This window comes from Meriones unguiculatus, chromosome 2 (genome assembly GCF_030254825.1).
Source record: "Meriones unguiculatus strain TT.TT164.6M chromosome 2, Bangor_MerUng_6.1, whole genome shotgun sequence".
Lineage (NCBI taxonomy): Eukaryota > Metazoa > Chordata > Mammalia > Rodentia > Muridae > Meriones > Meriones unguiculatus.
In genome coordinates this window covers 71,673,262-71,691,267 of record NC_083350.1, presented here as the reverse complement: position 1 = coordinate 71,691,267, position 18,006 = coordinate 71,673,262, and the positions used below count along the sequence as shown (strand labels likewise).

The 18,006-nt window shown below is 43.2% G+C and overlaps 1 long non-coding RNA gene across 1 annotated transcript in view; it reads left to right on the top strand.

Annotated features, from left to right (window-relative positions):
• LOC132652146 (uncharacterized) overlaps positions 1-15,267 on the top strand; it is a 32,909-nt gene extending 17,642 nt beyond the window's left edge. The window contains exon 4 of the long non-coding RNA XR_009589629.1: positions 15,117-15,267. This is a non-coding gene — a long non-coding RNA (uncharacterized LOC132652146). The remainder of the gene's footprint in view (positions 1-15,116) is intronic.
• The last annotated feature ends 2,739 nt before the right edge of the window (positions 15,268-18,006 follow it).

The window sequence follows — 18,006 nt, the reverse complement described above, 5'->3', positions numbered from 1 at the left end:
GGTGCGTCGCTTGGCTGCTGCTGCTTCCATGGATTGTACTTGGGCCCTCGATATCCAGTCCGTTTCTAACTAATTCTTTGTCCCTTCTTTGTAGTTTCTCTGTCAGTCCACTTAATGATTATTCCTCTAGGCTCTTTTAGCAGGGCGTTTATGTCCATTTACGGTAGAAGTTTTATGCATAAATAACACTTGATATGTTCTTCAGGTGTCATGCTAACACTGAGCAGACCCAGTGGTGTTTCCTCCGTAATGTACCAAAAGACAAGCCAATACAATGTATCCCACGTCTGGCCCTTTTGTCGAAGTACAGCCTTTTCTACCATTTTAACAGAAACACAGCTCAGTGGTGACAGGTCTCCAGATGCTAGGATACGGGAGGGGTGAGACCGGAGATTGAGAAGGCTGGGTGGGTGTTGACAGAAGGTGTGTGGGATGGGCAACCATGAACAGGAGGAAAGGGAAGCGAGTCTGAAAAGCAAAGAGCTTAGATTTTGAAAAATAGTAAGAAAATCAGTCTCTTTTAATCTCTCTCTACTGATTGTCCTATCTCTGACTTTGTGATGACAACTCATCACAACTCATCATCTCTTTGAGGGTAGAGACAGGTAGACTCTTCGCCTATAGTTAAGTGGTGTCAGGAGAGACCTTTAACAAAGTCAATTTCTATTGCTATTTTTTTTTCTACAGACCTTTTCTTCAAATATGGACCTTCTCCCTTTTTGGGCTCCTGAAGAACATTTAGTGTTTCTACTTTCCTTGGCTGATGTTCCTTGTTAGTCTTCTATCATCTTCTGAATGGTGCACACCCAGAGGAGGAGGGGCACAAGGGAGTCATCTGGGGTGTCCTTGATAAGTGCCGTGGGTACTTCCAGAGGCTCGAGTCTAGGTACTAGTACTGGAACACGAGTGGTCCAGGAAGGGAACAGGCATGCTCTGAAAGCTACTGTTCTTGCATCGTCAAGAGCAGATCTGCTGCAGTGACAACCTTGAGGAAGCAGAAAAGCCCGTGTTATGACAGACAGATGCTCTCTTCAGGGAGGGCACAGGTGTGCACCTTTGTGGGGACATTTTGAAGTGTGTGTATGTGGGATCTTCACAGAGTCCTTAGTGTTTGTGGACAGAGCCAGGTACTGAGGAAGAAGGTGACGCTTCCAGGCTATTAGAAACATTTAGGTTCTGAATATCAAGGGCAGGGAGGAAGACAGCTTGGGGGAGGGGGTCAAGGCAATCTTTGATGTTCAGAGACACAAATCAGGGTTTGAGCTGTATTTTGTATTTTTGTATCCCTTTCTGTGGGCCAAGTTCCCCAGAATTAGCAGATAATATTCTGCATCTTCCCTGTGGAATTCTAATTCGTCTCAATTACATACATCTGTGATCCATCAACAGAGAGAGAACCTTTATCTCCTTCATCCCTGGGCTCAACTCAGCACCTACTGTGAAAAGACTTGATCTAATTTTATCAGAGACTCATGGAACTTTGGGTCAACAGACTCTCAGATGAAACTTAACAAAATGGGTTATCTGACAAAGTGAAATCCAGAGAGTAGCACATATATATGTATACGCATACACATCTGTGTATGTATATGTGTACATACAGAAGTATATACATGTATATGTGTATGTAGATATATATGTATATACAACATAATATATTGCACAGGATATGTGCTATACTATAACATGTATATAATGTATAGTATAGTTGTGTTGTATAGTATATGTATACATATGTGTGTGAAGCTGTCATGTGGAGAACATTTGTCATGCACATATTAACCCAATTCCCTGCATGAGAAAGGGGGACAGTAAGAGCTATGGAGATTGGTGTGCTCTTGTCCCAAGGAAAGTGGTGAAAGTAACTGCCCTGCTAAAGGAACTTTGTGTGTGGGGATATGTTATGTGTGTGGTGGAGAGCACCACACAAGAGGTGTGTGTGTGTGTGTGTGTGTGTATGAGAGAGAGAGAGAGAGAGAGAGAGAGAGAGAGAGAGAGAGAGATGGACAGATGAACAGATAGAGACAGAGACAGAGATCTGTGAATGCCAAATAGAATCTATCTATCTATCTATCTATCTATCTATCTATCTATCTATCTATCTATCTATCGAGAGAGAGAGCTTGAGAAGTCACTAATCACAGATTTGTACAGTTAGAGAACAGGAGAAGAGGAAAGAAGTGTGTGTATGTGAATCATCATTACCTGAGATGGTTAACCATTGCTGATTTGACTGATAGGCACATCTCTGAGAATGTTGCCATTACACAATGGAATACTACTCAGCAATTAAAATGAAATTTGCAGGCAAATGGTGGGATCTAGAAAAGATAATATCCCAGAAGGAGAAAGACACACATGGCATATACTCCATTATATAGACCTATAAGATATGATAAACATACTGAAATCTATACACCTAAAGAAGATAAACAAGAAAGAGGACCTGGGGTAAGATGATCAATCCTCACTTAGAAAGACAAATGGGATAGACATTGGATGTAGGAGAAAACAAGTAACAGGACAGGAGCCTACCTCAGAGGGCCTCTGAAAGACTCTACCTAGCAGTGTACCAAAGGAGGTACTGAGGCTCATAACCAAACCTTGGGCAGAGTGCAGGGAATCATATGAAAGAAAGGGGAGTTAGTATGACCTGGAGAGGACAGGAGCTCCACAAGGACCAAATATATCTGGGCACAGGGGTTTGTTATTAGACTGTTTCTTCAACCAAGGACCATGTAGGTACATAACCTAGAACCCCTGCTCGGATGTAGCCCGTGGTAGCTCAGTATCCAAGTGGGTACCCTAGTAAGGGGAACAAGGACTATTTATGACATGAACTCAATGGTGGGCTCTTTGACCCTCCCATTCTGAGGGAGGAGCAGCCTTGCTAGGCCACAGAGAAGGACTTTGCATCCAGTCCTGAAGATACCTGATAAGCCAGGGTCAGATGAAAGGGGAGGAGGTGCTCCCCTATCAGTGGACTTAGAAAGGGGCAGGGAGGAGATGAGGGAGAGAGGGTGGTATTGGGAGGGAATGAGGGAGCAGGATACAGCTGGGATACAAAGTTAATAAACTGTAACTAGTATTAAAAAATAAAACATTAAAAAAAGAAAAAAGTCCTATTGGAAACTTAATATATATTTTTTTAATTTCACAAGGCTTCATAGTAACAGCAAATTTAGTCCATACTATTTAGTATGTATATTCACATATATTATAAAATCTTTAGAAACAGTAGTTTGGAAAACTATTAATGTTGTGATTATTTTTATCACTTCTTTCCTTAAATTTACTAAGATAAGCCTTAAATAGTGTCCATACCGATGACAGTGGAGATTTTCACCAAAGCATTGTAGTTTCTCTGTTTGCCCAACTGTTCTCTGTCATGCCATTTCAAATATCTCAAACCATAATATCCACTGCGCACTAAAGGTCTGTAAATTTACAGAAGACAAATCAATAGAAATGTCCTCATAAAGACTCTTAACTTTCTGGTTTCAAGAGCAGTTTGGTTATTCTGACAGGCAACATAAGTTTAGCCTGATCTAAGCTGCTAGTAATTTTAAATTCTGTTCTACCAAGTGAGTGAGAACCCAAATGCATTTAATCAGACCAGCCTTTCCATTGTCAAATCCACTAGCTCAAACCAAAATGGTAAAGGTATTTCTCCATATTCTTCTGAAAGACTCTTTTTTGTCTGTTTATCTATTTGTTGTGATACTTCCTTCAAAGGTACACTGTCTAGTCTGACCTTAATACGAATCCTGCCCCTGATGCACTGAGCAATAACTGAAAAAGAAGAAAGACCAAATGTATTCATTGGGTATTTGAGCTATATAAAATGTGTCTCTTTTACCTCTATTGGACATAAAAATACACCTTACCTAGTTTTCTGGTCCCTACCCCGTCTACCTCCCTGAGATCTCTTGAGAAGCATCATTAGTTAGTGTGGGGGTATGCTCTAGGGTAACCTTTTCTCTTCTGAGACCCTCTTTTTTATTTATAAAGCGACAGATGTCAGAGCATAGAAAATCTATCCAATCTGATTTCTGACCTCCACACATCTTAGAGTCCACTGCCTTCAGAAACTCCATTTTGTAGTCGCAATCCCCTCATCTCTCTTCACAGACAACCTCTCTTGCCCCTCCTTTCCGACAATCTGTCAGAGAGTCACTGATTTTTCTTTGCCGGCAAGGCACTGTTACCAGTAATTGCAGAAGCCATTAATAAAGTGGGTGGGAGGGGGGCGAAGGGGAGAGGGAAGTGAGACACAAAGGGAATGGGTACTGTACATAGCCCACGGGCTTTTCCCCTCCCACACATATGATTCACTGTTGTTCCCCGCCTCACATGGGAAAATGTTGTCCTGCTGAAAATACACCTTAAAGGCAGCGCTGCCTCTGAGACACCGCATATGCATATTAATAACACACACACTTTGTAGCGCCTAGAGTTGTTTTTAATGAAGCAGGCTGAAATATACCAGCACGCTTCTCATCTTCTGAGCGTGGCGGATGATCCGTGGGTGTGAGTGCTGTGGCTCCTACCCCCAAAAAGAGATGAAAGGTTCAGGAGCAGGAATTCTTTCTAACGGAAGCAGTGCGGGAAGGAAGCACCATTGGATGGACTGTGTCCATCTTCTGGGAAGCTTTGGGAGAGCTTCAGCCTGGGCGATGGCCACAGACATCAGTGAGGGATTAGACAGGAGGCAGCAGAGGTCAGAGAAAGCTCCGGAGAGAAAGATGGAGGCAGATAACCTGTTCGGGGGAGGGTATTTGAAGAGATGTGAGGACTCTTTTGAACTCTGGCTTGGTTTTCTCTTTGTCACCTGTTGTTCTTCAGCTTTCCTGTATGACATGAACTTGTTGGAGGGGAAACTGACCAGTTGTGTTCCTTAGGGCCAAATGCAGGGAGATGTTTCTAGGATCAACATGAGGTATTCCACTTCCCCAGTTTCCACTCCCTGGATCCAGTGCTTCAAAGGAACACTCCGTGCCTTCAGGCTGAACACGGAGCAAAAGTGGGTGGCTGCTTCCGACCGGTTTTCCTCAGTTTTGCCCGAGGTGCAGGGGTGCTCTTTCAAGAGGACTTGTTAACTCAGCTAGAACACAATGCGAAGGAGACCATTTCCTGAGTCTCCCAGTTTAACTCCCATTTTAGCTAGTAGAAGAAATCCCTTTTACTTACAGACATCCCTCAGGATGTGGAATAGCCTGGGCTGCCTAGCAGAAAATCCTCAGTGTCTCAGGGACCCCAGATAACCCGGGGCCCAAGATATTGCTGTGTTTGCTCTACTTTACTTCCTTTCTGTTCTGGGCGGAGAGACCTTGTGACCTCTCAGAGCTTACCTTGGCAGCCTTCTAGTGCTTTCCAGGTGCAGCTCTACACATGGGACTTTTATTAATGGCCGAAAATTAAAACTTTTTTCCTTTCTATTTGAAGTCTCCTATGTTTGATCCTTGGTTTTGTTTCCAATATGGACTCCCTTATCCTCCATATTACTGTTACCTCCATAATCCAGTTACCTTAGCTCTCAACTTTACTATTTTTTTTTCCAACTTCTTGTTTTCTGACGTGATTTCTGCCTAGAGCCCTCCTAATTAATTCTGTCTTTCATAGTTCTTCATTCCATGGCACAGTTACAACATCATCAGTTCCATGAAAACTTTTCTCCTCTTGCTGATGAACTCTACCCACTCTGAGAGCTGCTTTTAGGTGAAATCATCATTGGGTGAGACATTACACAACCTGGAGAACGGGTTAGCGTGCCAGGCATACATCTGTTGCAGAGGGATTAGTCAGCAGATCCACTTTCCAGCGACATGGCTGCTGATTCTCCTCATCAAGAACTCTGTACTGCACGTACTTGCTTTGCTATGCCTCGCACGGCTGGCAGCGAAGCCTGGCTGACCGCACCAGCACCCCCACAAATGCGTGGATAATGTGCTGTATTGGATCTGGAATGCTTCTCAAAGTTCGTGTGTTAAAGGCTTGCCCAACACCTGTGGCATTAGTGGGAGGTGATGTAACTGCAAGAGGGAGGGCCTCCTGCGAGGCCTGATGGTTCCCAGGAGAGTGTCCTTGAAGGAGATTGTGGGCATCTAGCTCATTCCCTTCTTTCGTGTGGTGGCCACGAGGTGAGTGTTCCCCATGTCTTCTCCAGCATGATGTTTCACACAGGCTACAGGCTGCAGAGACAAAGTCATGGAAGAGAGCCTCCAACAGGTGAGCCTGGTCTCATCTTACGAATTCACTGAAGTAACCAGCATCCCACTAAGACTCACAGTTCCACCAGCGGACAATTACGTGGCCACCTCAGTCGAGGACTCTTCCAGGCCTTTTATCAGCTCAAGTGACCGTGTTGTCTCTGGGTACTGTGAATGGCGGAACTGTTGTTATGGGTTCTTGACTGCTCTTGGATTTTGCCTCTCTTAGGGCCGGTGGGGGCCACTTCCCTATAATCACAGTCACTTATTCCTTCAGCACACGCTCATTGAATACCTAAATGTGCTAAACACGTGCTACATGAGAGGCCGGATATGAATGTATATCACCTCCTGGAACTACATAAGGTTATGCTAGCACATCTGACAAATCCCCAACCTTCAGTGATTTCACATAGAAATCCAATTTGGTGGAACTGGGTAGCCAGAGGCTCTTATCCAGATGTTAATCCAGAAACTTCATTTGTTTTATCTATCTCTTTCAGTCTATTTCTACGTGTTTTATCAAATAGTTATCTATTGCTGCATTAACACCTAAACTTCCTGGCTTACAAAAATAATTACGCTTTTCATAGCGGAGGGACGTGAGAGCAGGTTAGCTAGGTGGTTCCATTTCTTAGGTTGTTGTCGAAGCCGCTCATGAAGATGGGTCACATGAAGGCTTGGCTGTGTCGGCAGAGCCACCTCTAGATAACTCTGCATCGTCTCAGAGAGGCGGGCCCCGAGAGGCCTCTGGTGGACCTGTCTGGGATGACTTGCCCTCAGGGGCCATATGCTGTCATTTCTGAGTCTTGTGTATTAAAAACCCACCCACTGGCTCCAGCTCACCTCCACGAGGGTGGGAATTAAACTCTGCCTTGCAAAGTGAGAATGTAAGAGAAGCTTCCAGAGGGAAGCATGTTACAGAGGACTAAGGGTGCACAGTGTGGGGCCTTCCACGACCCCTGCATTGTGGATGGCTCTGGCTTCTTTTTGGATCCGAATTCCTCAGCCCCTAGCAGATGGAAGATGAAAGTGTAAAGGTACACCCTCTTCTCCAAACCACGCCTGTGAAAAAAATATGTCACGTTCCTCCTCATTGCATTTATAAATGATACGCAACCACTTCAGGATTGGAAGTGTGGCTGAAACATGCAGTCTCCAGCAACACTTTGCAGCTCGCACCCTGTACCCAGTATTAGTGTCTTCAGGGAGAGGGTGTTGTGTTCATCTCTGTATTTCCCATTCTGTAAGCAGCACAGGGCTTAAGCAGAATGGGAACACTTTAATTATTCAGTAAACAAATGAGACGATGGATGGAGAGATGGTGGTGTCATCTCTTGTGTATTTAAAAGACAAACAGAGGCATGCTTCCCAACCAACATATGCCTGACTCTGCTATTCAAACTCTGTTTGCTACTTGGCTTTTGACCGTGAGTCTGTGCTCAGAACTACTTGGGCTCGATGATCCTCTTGTTATTTCTTATTAATTATTTGCTGTTCCCCCTCCCCCACCCCCGAACTTTCTTCAAATGGTACATTGTGGAAGGACTAGTTCTTTATACTAGAGAATATTCCATAAAGGCAAGCGTGTTCAAAGGTTCTCTGCATCACTACACAAACAGCTCAAGCAAGATGCTGTCAAATGCTCAAGCAATAGGATCACGGGGTAGCAGAGCTACGGAGCCAATTGTCATAGCAACCAGGAGGCCTTCAACTTAGAATGCAGTCGCTTCTAAGTGCTTTAAGAAATGGCTAATTTTATAAAGATGTTATCTAAACACAGAGAATTTTCACTAAGTTTTCTAAGCGAATGCCACTTAGAAACAGTATAATGTGGGAAAATGCCAAGCCTGAGTGTCAGTGCAGCCTTACCGTATGGCTAATGATACCAGCAATTCGTGTGTACTGTTGAGCATTATGTTTTATATTTTAGAAAAACGTTACTGTTTATTTGGGGATTATGCTAGAGATACATGCTTAGTGTAGAAGAATTGGAAAATGCAGAAAGTATGAGAAGGAATTAAAAATAATCCTCCCATAGTGAAACAATTAAAGATATTTTTGGACAAACGCACAGGGTCTCTGAACAACGATTCAGTGTAACACTTCTTCCATCTTTAGTATGGTGCAATGTGAAAAGTAGTCAGCAGAAACTGTGCTGTGGTTTTTGAATTTTGCCCTTTTCCCAGGCCCCGTCCACATGGGAGAAACTTCCCTTGTGATGCCGGGCAGCAGTGACAAGCCTGGGTCCTCACCAGCTCTGGGATCGTGAGGGGAGCGGCCTACACTGTATAGCAGGCCATGTTGCTCACTGCTGGTATTTGCTGAGTCATCAGATACAGTGTCTGCTTTCACACTTTCCAGAGAGCCAAGCACACAGGCCCTTGAGGAACAGCTGGAGTTCAATCACTGGCATGGAAGCAGAAGTGACATTTTTGTGTATTTGTCTCACTTAACATGGTGATCTTTCATCCATTATCTCATGGAAAATTTCCCATAATGTCACTATTCTTCAAAACATGATTTCTGTTATTGCATACTTTTATGTAATTTAGATATATCATAAATGTAATGATTTATATAATATTGACCTCTTGATTGATTTTCAGCGTTTGGTATCACAAGTTATTTAATAATCAACCACTTGTCACATGATAAGGGTTTGACTGATAAGATATAAAGATCTCTGCACTTTTTTTGATTGTCACTATTATCACTATTATCTTTTTTTATATAAATAATAGGTCGGTATTATTTGGAAGATGAGTGTTTATTTATTTATTTATTTATTTATTTTGAGAAACTGTCTTCTTGGGTAGCCCAGGCTAGCCTTGACTTTACATTTGACCGTTCTGAGATTACAGGAATATGACCCTTTGCTGAGCTTAATGTGATAACTGATTTATTTTGGTTTTCTGAGATCACTCTTAGTTTTTTCACCCAGGCTGTTCTGGAACTTACTGTGTAGCCCAGGCTGGCTTAAAAATCACGGCAATCTTTCTGACTCAGCCTTCCAATTATTGAGATTACAGGACTGTGTCACCTTGCTGGCATGATGGCTTAGTACAGATTTACTTATTTAGGCGATTTTCTACAATTGAGCAAATTAACATATCCAATCATTCATGAAGCGTGTTTTCTTTTTCCTGGTAACAGCATGTAAAATGCGGTTTCTCAGTAGGTGTCAGGTTCAAAACACAATATCACTACCTATCCTAGTCATGCTCTTTGTTTCACTTCACGTACATCCTCCGACCCCCACACCTAATCCCAGCCCTGACCTTCCTTGCCCCTGGGAATCACCATTCTGCTCCTTGCTTCTATATTCATTTATTTGCTAAAAGGAATTGTATAGGAGATTTACTAAATTTTAATCCATGTTATGGGGAATAGACTTGGCTTCCACACATGTTTTACAGACAGGGCTTCCTAACTGTTATCCACTCATGACCCCTTTTACCCTAGAAATTTTGTGTGACATCAGGCATCTAAGTATGTAAAATGTATATGTAAATCAAATATAATATTTGCTAAGAACAAATCATAGAACATCTCATGTTAAAACAGTTCTTTAGCATGTATGTAATTTTAATTCTTATTAAAGACTTTTGCAAATTTACATTACTAATAAGATGGTGTTTGTTTATTTTTTGCATAACAAATGAAGCTTGGCTAAATGTGGATTCTGCAAGATGAAGGGCATCTTCATCATGTTTCAGGTTAATTGATATTTAATATTTGGGTTTTCTGGTCATCCAAGCTTTATGTAAATATATAGTACAAAGTAGCAAAAGTATGTTTACTGCCATGTCAGAAACATGAAAACTGTATCTTAATCTCAAAACAAAACACACTCCCTGATTTTTGACAGAATTCAGGTCAGCCGCTAAAACATGTGTGTCTAAAAAAAAAAAAATTCAAACATCGTAATAACATAATTCAAAGATAGTCTAATTTGATACTTACATGCCGAAAAGAAAAGTTAGGAAAGTATTCTTTCTTTACCATAATTAGAACATTATGTTCCTACGAGAGCCACAGACTTCGTATGTACAGTAAACACACACGCTGGTTTTGGATCTGAGCCAATGTTCCAGGCAGTGCGCATCAACACGGCGTGCGCTTTGCGGAGTGAGCGTGTTGTGTGCTCGGAACCGAAGCTGGAGTGGGGTCCCGTGTTGCTCCGTGGGCGAAGCTTGCCAGGAATGCCTCGGGTTAGCTGCACATTTGCGTCTTGATACGTTTTTGACGATTATACACTCAGAAATGTTCCCAGGTGTCTCACGGCTTCCGCATCGGTTACGCGGCCCCACACGGGAAGTGACCCACAGTTTAAGACATGGGCTTGGGGGTGATGCTTAAGTGAGAAATTCGTAGACTTTTAAAACCTTCATGAAGGGGGCAGGAAAATGACAGCCCATTGTTCAGCCTTTCTGGTAGTTTACAACTGCTGCGTGTCTCAAAGACTTGTGGTCGCCAGTGTGTCATGCTATTTAAAATATAAGACCTAGTCCTTTGGGGTGTGCCCCAGAGTGGGACATTGAGACTCTGACCCCTCCTCCTCCTCTCTCTCTCTTGATTCTTATGAGATGAACAGGCTTCCTTTGCCCTCACTCTCCACCATGATGTACCATGCCACAAGTCCAAAGGCAGTGGGACCAAGTGACCATAGACCGAACCCCTGAAACTATGACCCCAAATAAGCTTTTCCTCTCTAGGCTGAGTGTCTTAGGAATTTTGTCACTGTAGCAGACAGCTAGCACAGCCTCTAACAAGTCATTGCCATCTGCTGGTGTTATTGATGTCTTTTCTTACCGTCTCAGCCCAAAGCGTTTCATCTCTAAAGGGCGTCAGAGATGACAACACCTTCTTACAGCCACTAGATCAGCTTATTCCACACAACAGATCTAAGCTCAGTGGAGCTGTCCGACAGAGACAGGACAGGAGACCGAGCTTGTGACACATTGAGTCCTATCTGAGAATCCCGTCAAGCTCTGTTGGTCTGTTAGCTGGAGACACAAGCAAACGCTAAACTTAAGATAGTCTTGTAATGGTACCTCTCTCAAGATACTCCTCCATGGAAGTTAAATAGCATGGAAAGCTGATCTGTGAGGAATGCAGTTAATTCTCTGTTATTATTGGACATTTGTGGGACTTAATTTATTATTATCAGTATATTTAACAAAGAATGATTTTGTTCTTGTGTCAGTGGGAGCCGTCACTTTCATCCCAAAAAGCCTCTAGGGAAGGAATGTGGCACTGGTTAGCTTTTCTTTTACTTCCAAGATGAGCGAGAGGAACAGGGACACAACACATAGTCTCAACAACAACAAAATTTTTCTAATGATCTGTCTTAATAAAAAACAAAAAAATAGAGCAAATCTCCTCACTAGGGAGGAGGCAGGTCTGTGCCTCTGGGTGTCTGATGTTTCAAGAACAACACTTCTCCCCTGTCAGCCTCTTGGAACCCAGGAGATCTAGAACCCCGTGGAAGGTTCTTGAGGAAGTATCTTAGGTACTGTTAGACTCTACCTCTGATAACACCTGATGGAGTCCTCACAGTAGGCTTAAAGGATGTCAAGTGGATATGGAAATCAGATCCAGTCATTTAAAATAAACTGCTTCAAAACTGACTGCCTACTCTGAACGTCTGGAGTGGTTTAAAAAAGAATAATGATGTCTGGGTCCCGTCTTTGACAACCAACAAAGGAGTGTCTTAGTTGGGAGCAGTCTGGGCATTGTTTCCATGACTAGGAAGGTGTGGGTCTCCCAGATAGAGATGCACAGGAATCTGAGGCAGTTCTCACCCTATAAACTGGATTTTCCACACCCCAGTAGACACTGCCTTGGAATCACCCTTCCCCATTTTCCTTTATGAAAGCCTTGTGTCGACTCAATTATAATAACGAGTCTGCCAAAGACACAGAAGTTCTGAAATCTAAGCTGAAAAACAATTGTGTTGAAAGAAATCCCAGGCCAAGTCAAAGAGAGCAACCTTCGAAGCAGATGATGACTGTGAAGCCAGGGCCACAAGGAGGTGGCTGGAACTCTCACAAGGTACATCTTAACTTTCAGATTCGGAAGACAGGAAATTGAGCTCTGGTCTGGAGAAGGACACAACTGTGGGGTGTTGGCCATTCTCAGCAGGTCCTGGGGCAGACCCCACAATTTTCTACAGCCTTGGCAGCAGCCTAACACTTTCTGGAAAGCAAATGACAAATTGACGTATACTAGCTCACAGTTGCACACAGAAATCATCCCACAGTATTGTACGCACCACTCACTCCCACTTGACTTATTTATTGGCAACACCAATTATTATCTTCAACAAAGGCATATTCTTTCAAATATTGTTTGTCCTAATTCTAAGGATATTGCCTGAAGGTTGTTAACAAGGATACTATGTGAGGTCACTATGAACCTTGGATTTTGTTGGATTATTTTCTTAGGTTACAAGACATCCAGGCTTTAAAAATTGATCTGCTGTGATTTGGATATTTAGCTTTTACCAGTGTGGTAAGAGAGAGCAGATATGATAAGGATAAAAACTGAACTTACACCCATAAATTGATGGATGTTTGTGCCTTTTTTGCTCACCATTTTGGAGTCAGGTAGATGGTTTAGCAGGGAAACCTTTTTGCCACAATACCTGCTAATGAACTTGATTTTCAGGATCCTCAAGGTTGAAAAAAAGAACCAACACTGGTTAATTGTCTACACATATGTATATACACACACACACACACATACAGATACACTGCAGTTTACACTCAACATCCTATCACTATGAGGCATTGTACTGCTGTTACAGTTGTTAAAGCCATTGTATAGGATGTCATCTGATGAAATGTTAAAAAATATCATATATCTACTCATAGTTTCCAGCAGTGACCTTTTGCTGAGACTCATGCCCAATACTCTCTTATTCACCCATCTCACCAAACTTAATTTTTTCCAAAATGATTTTTTTATGTATAATTAAGGCACAAGACATGATGTTTTGGTGTATATGTACTCACTACAGACAAGAAAGTGACTGTAGCCACCAAACATTAACTGGGGCCTGTGAACACTTACATAAACAACGTAAGATTTCTCATGAAGGTTGCTCATGCACAAATCATTGGCATTTGGGGCTGAGGGTTACAATGTGGTGGTAGAATACATGCTTAGCCTGGGTGAGGCCCTCTGTTCATCACCAAGAAAGAACACAAAGAAAAAGCAAGAGAGAAAGAAGAGAAAATGAAGGAATAAGCAAAGGCAGGAACTGCCAACCTTCATCACGTCTGAAGGGATGGAGCCTCAGAGCTGCAGGCCACGGGTGCCTGGTGTGCTGGGGTTCTCATGCGCTAGGAGGGAGCCTGTATGAGACTTAGGCAGCCTTCAAGTCCAGAAATCTTCCTTTGCCCCCGGTTGTTTTATCCTGACGATGAGTGTGGTGTCCGTCCAGCCTACGAAGGCCGAGCTGACTGAAGCAGGTGTCTCTAGGGCACAGCCCTCAAAAGCAGGTCTTGAAGTCCTGTGCGTGAAATGAACACAGGGCATAACTGTCCAGGAAACCGGTGGTGCAGATAACGTGTGTCTTAGGAAAGGGCTGTTAGCTTTAACAATCTTGGTTTTAAAAGGCTACGCAGCACCACCACTTAACAGTAAAAACCCAGAACGGACTGAGGGGAGTACAGGTGTCAGGAAACTGAGCCTGAAATTCTTCAGTTTGAAGAAATGCCATAAGCTAGGTTGAAGCGTTCTCAGATTTTACATTCATTAAGTGTTGCGGCACACGTGAACACATGTACTTTATTTTTTTTTTTAAGCTGTCCTTAAAGCTAGTTGATGGTTAATGTGAACTTTAATATTTAAAGGCTACTCCTTCTTATAGGAGGAGTAAGAAAAAAATCCAGGCCAGGCAGCTGTTGAGAGCTGTTAACAAAACAACTTGTAGTCTTGACCTTTTCAATTATAGTGAGGCGGGAAATTCAGATTCTTGGAAAGGGCCACCCAACTTGTGTAGTGAGCCAGCACTTATGGTAGACTGCAGAGAAGCAATGCCAATGAGGGAGAAATTCTTGACCTCTCCCTTCAATTGTTAAGACTGCAACATTCCCTGTGCAAGGAGCCAGCAGGAGGCATGCTTATGTGCCCTGACGCTCATTGTCTTAGCATTTGGTCTTCAGCTACAATGACTGTGCATTCAGACTCTGCTGTCCCTCCTGGGGGCTTCTGAGCTGCTTCCTCCTCGAAGTGTAGAACTTCTCTTTGTGGCTCCAATATGTACGCCTAACCTGTATTGAATTTGGGCTGAAGTCTCTATTTTTCTTTATGGAGTACAATTTCAGTAAAATGAAAGAATACATCTGGTGGGGGTTGATGGCTTTTATAGCAAATGTTTTTCCATCCTATCTTCCAACGTTTGGGCAAAAAGCAGAGAAGATTAGTTAAAAGATGAAATCATGGTAATTATCAGGATTTTCCGTATCGCTAATGTAATACTTTCCCTTTAATCATGTCCCATAATGTGTAACCTTGACTTTTCCAGGTCACACTGGCTAGAGGGACAAAGCGAAAAGCACAGTTAACAATGGTAAGGGTGGCAAAATGGTCTCTGGCCCCAGGTTCTCTGCCAGCAGATCTAAGGGTGCGGGGTGTCCGCACCTCCCAGCGCTTCTTGGAAGGGTTCAGGCAGCTCCGATTCTTCTCGGAGGCCATTAGAGCTTCTTTTCTTTCACCTGGCACTTTTTACTCTGATTTTTCAAAGAGGCATCTGTGTTCTCCTGACTGGCTCTGCCTTTTCTGTTGGCTCTGACATTTTACAGTTGATGATAGTCTTGCTAACTTCTGACCCCGGACTTCTGGTTTTCACTGTTATTTATTTATTTTTTTAATATGTATTTTTTTTTCTCATGCTAGGATGCTGGAATACACTCTCTGGAAGCTAAATTGGAGGAGATTGCAGGAATGATGAGACCCTAAAAGATGTTCCTTGCCACCACCAGGCAAACCTGGTTCCAGACTGAAAAAGGAAAAAGAAAAAGAAAAAAGAAAAGAAATAAAATGGCAAGGACTTGACTGCTCCTACGTATGGTGGAGGAGAAGGTTTATTGTGGATAAAAGGGAGACATAGCATCTGGGAGAGTGCAGAGTGGACATGACCCTGGGCCATGTGAGGAGAGGGGAGAGGAGAAGGGAGAGAGGACAGAGGAGGACTAAGGACAGCAGCCAGGAGGGCAAAGGTACAGAAAGGCTGAATTATATAGGGAAGAAGCTCTTGGGGAAGGGCAGCCCAGCCTCTGGGCTGGAGAGTTTTGTGTAGAGGGTATGGCATGTCAGCCATACCCAGTAACAGCTAAGGACTGAGGGATGCCGGGAGAGCCTGGAGGCCAGGTCTGCTTTCCGATGTTAAATAGGCACCTCAGCTGATGGTCCCAGATTTGAAACTCAACACAAACAAAGCCTTAGGCTTTGTTCTTCCAGGTGCATGGGGCTGGGCACCAGATAATGGCTACCTTATGAGTAGTGTGACCTTGGCTGTAAGAGCGAATCTTTTTGGGTTTCCTCATAGTAATACAGAGTCATCACAGTACCCATAGATTACAGTGATGGTTGCACCATGTAAGGCATGTAGTAGGCTTAGAACACCTCATAGCAAATACACAGCCATCATCAGCAGTTACAGTTTCAGCCCATATAACCTATGGGCTGACTGCTAGTTCTTATTCTTTCCAAAGAGCTGTTTGAGAGTTCATGTGCAGGGGTTCTGGTGTTTTGCTCCAGTGTGCTAGCCATCTAGGGGAATGTGAGCAGCGTTACGCTGGTGTTGCTTTTCTGTCATCAGTTAAGGAAGTTCCTCGATGGGCTGGGATGGCTCAGTGGGCAATGTGCTTGCTGTGGAAGCATGAGGCCTGTTTGGATCCCAGAGTCCACATGGAGAGCTGGGCATGGTAGTCCATGGCTACAATGCAACACTACAGCTAGGAGGCAGACAGGAGGATCCCACGGGCTTGATGGCTTTCAGTCTAGCTGATTGGGAGTTCCGTACTCAGTGAGGCTCCTCCATGCATAGATGTGGGTAGTCACACACACACACACACACACACATAATGAAAGTGCCTTGGAGGAGCTGGGGGGTGGCTCAGTTGGCCAAGTGCTTGCTGCACAAGCATGAGGTCATGAGTTTAGATTGTCAGTGCCCACGTACAAAGTCAATCGCAGTGACATGCACCTGTAATTCCAGTGCTGGGGTGGAGGGTCTGGAATGGAGTCAGTTAGACTCTTGGGGTCTGCTGCCCAGTCCAGCCCCAGTAAGTGAGCTCCTGGTTCAGTCATAGAGTAACTGAGGAAGACACCCAACCTCAACCTCTGGCCTCTACAGTCACGTCCACGTGCACGTGTGTACACATCTGCAACACAGAGAAAGTTCTTTTAAATACATCACACAGCTCCTAATCCGCTTTCTGCCCACGGACAGTCATCTGCTGGCTTATGTTTTAACCTCGGTCTCCCCGGCTCTTTCTGTTTCTCTTGGGAGTTTCCGCTTGGGAGACCACTTTCTCTTATTTTCAGCTATGGGGGTAGGATAACATTAAACCTACTGATGGTTGCAAGGTGACTCCTGGTTGTGCTATGAAAAAAAAAACATCCATCTCTCTTGGCTATGGGATTGGCTCGCTGATGGGGCTATAACCTATTTAGATCAAAAAATAGACCTGATGAGAACTGTGCTGGGGTTTCTGGAAAGTGAATAGATTACTTCCCCAAAATGCTGCTGGATGAGCCTTCTGGAGACAGGGGCTTGGGGATGGGTTTTCTAGAGCGTTCCAAATGTAGATGGAATTCAGAGAGAGAGGGAGGGAGAGAGAGAGAGAGAGAGAGAGAGAGAGAGAGAGAGAGAGAGAGAGAGCTCTGACACTGCTAATGTCCTCCCAATTGCAGATTCTAACTTCACCGCAGCTCCCTTCAGGCCTTTAGCTACAACTAGCAAGTAGCCTTCATTTAATCTGTCTCAGCTGATTTCCTTTTGTCATGTGTATCATAACGGGTCCTCACTGGAGCTGTACATTACATTTAGAACATCACATTCCAGGGCCAGGGAGGAGCACTCCTGGTTTTGGAGAATACCGTTCAAAAACTAATATTTCTTCTTTGGAGTTACATGTCCCAAAATACCTAAATCTTCCAAAGCACGGCATCCTTACCTGTAGCCTCCCTTGAAATGCAAATGCAAGGTGGGGTTTCCAGACAGGCCTCCCATCCATCAGTTCCGAAATGAACTTCCTTGCAGTTCACCAAAGCACAAGTAATTCAGTGTATGGCACCTACTATGTTTAAGAAGTGGACTTATCTGGTTAAGTTTGAATTTTTGATTAATTGAAAGTTAATTAGGAATTCCACCCAGCACCATCTCCTCTCTTTAGAAACTCTTTGTAAAATGTCTGAGTGCACTCTCTTTAGTAATTACACTATAGTGAGTGTAATTGCGTTTTTGATTATTAAGAATTTCAAAGGGCCTGAGGGTTACAGTCAGACTCTAAATTTTTATTGTACAATATTTTACATGGAAGAATTATAGCAAATTGATGGTGGGGCATTTAGAAATTTATTTTCTGAAATCCTTGACATCTACTAGTTTTCATTAGCTTTCGAGTTTTTCTTAATTGATTTGTATGGAAAAAGTTAATCAAAATTTTGATCAGCCAGACTCTGGTTAAAGTATTTTACCATTAAAAAAAATAAATCATTTAAACACTGACATTAGTAATTGCACAGTTAAAAGAGTTAAGATGGGATTTTTCAAGCATTT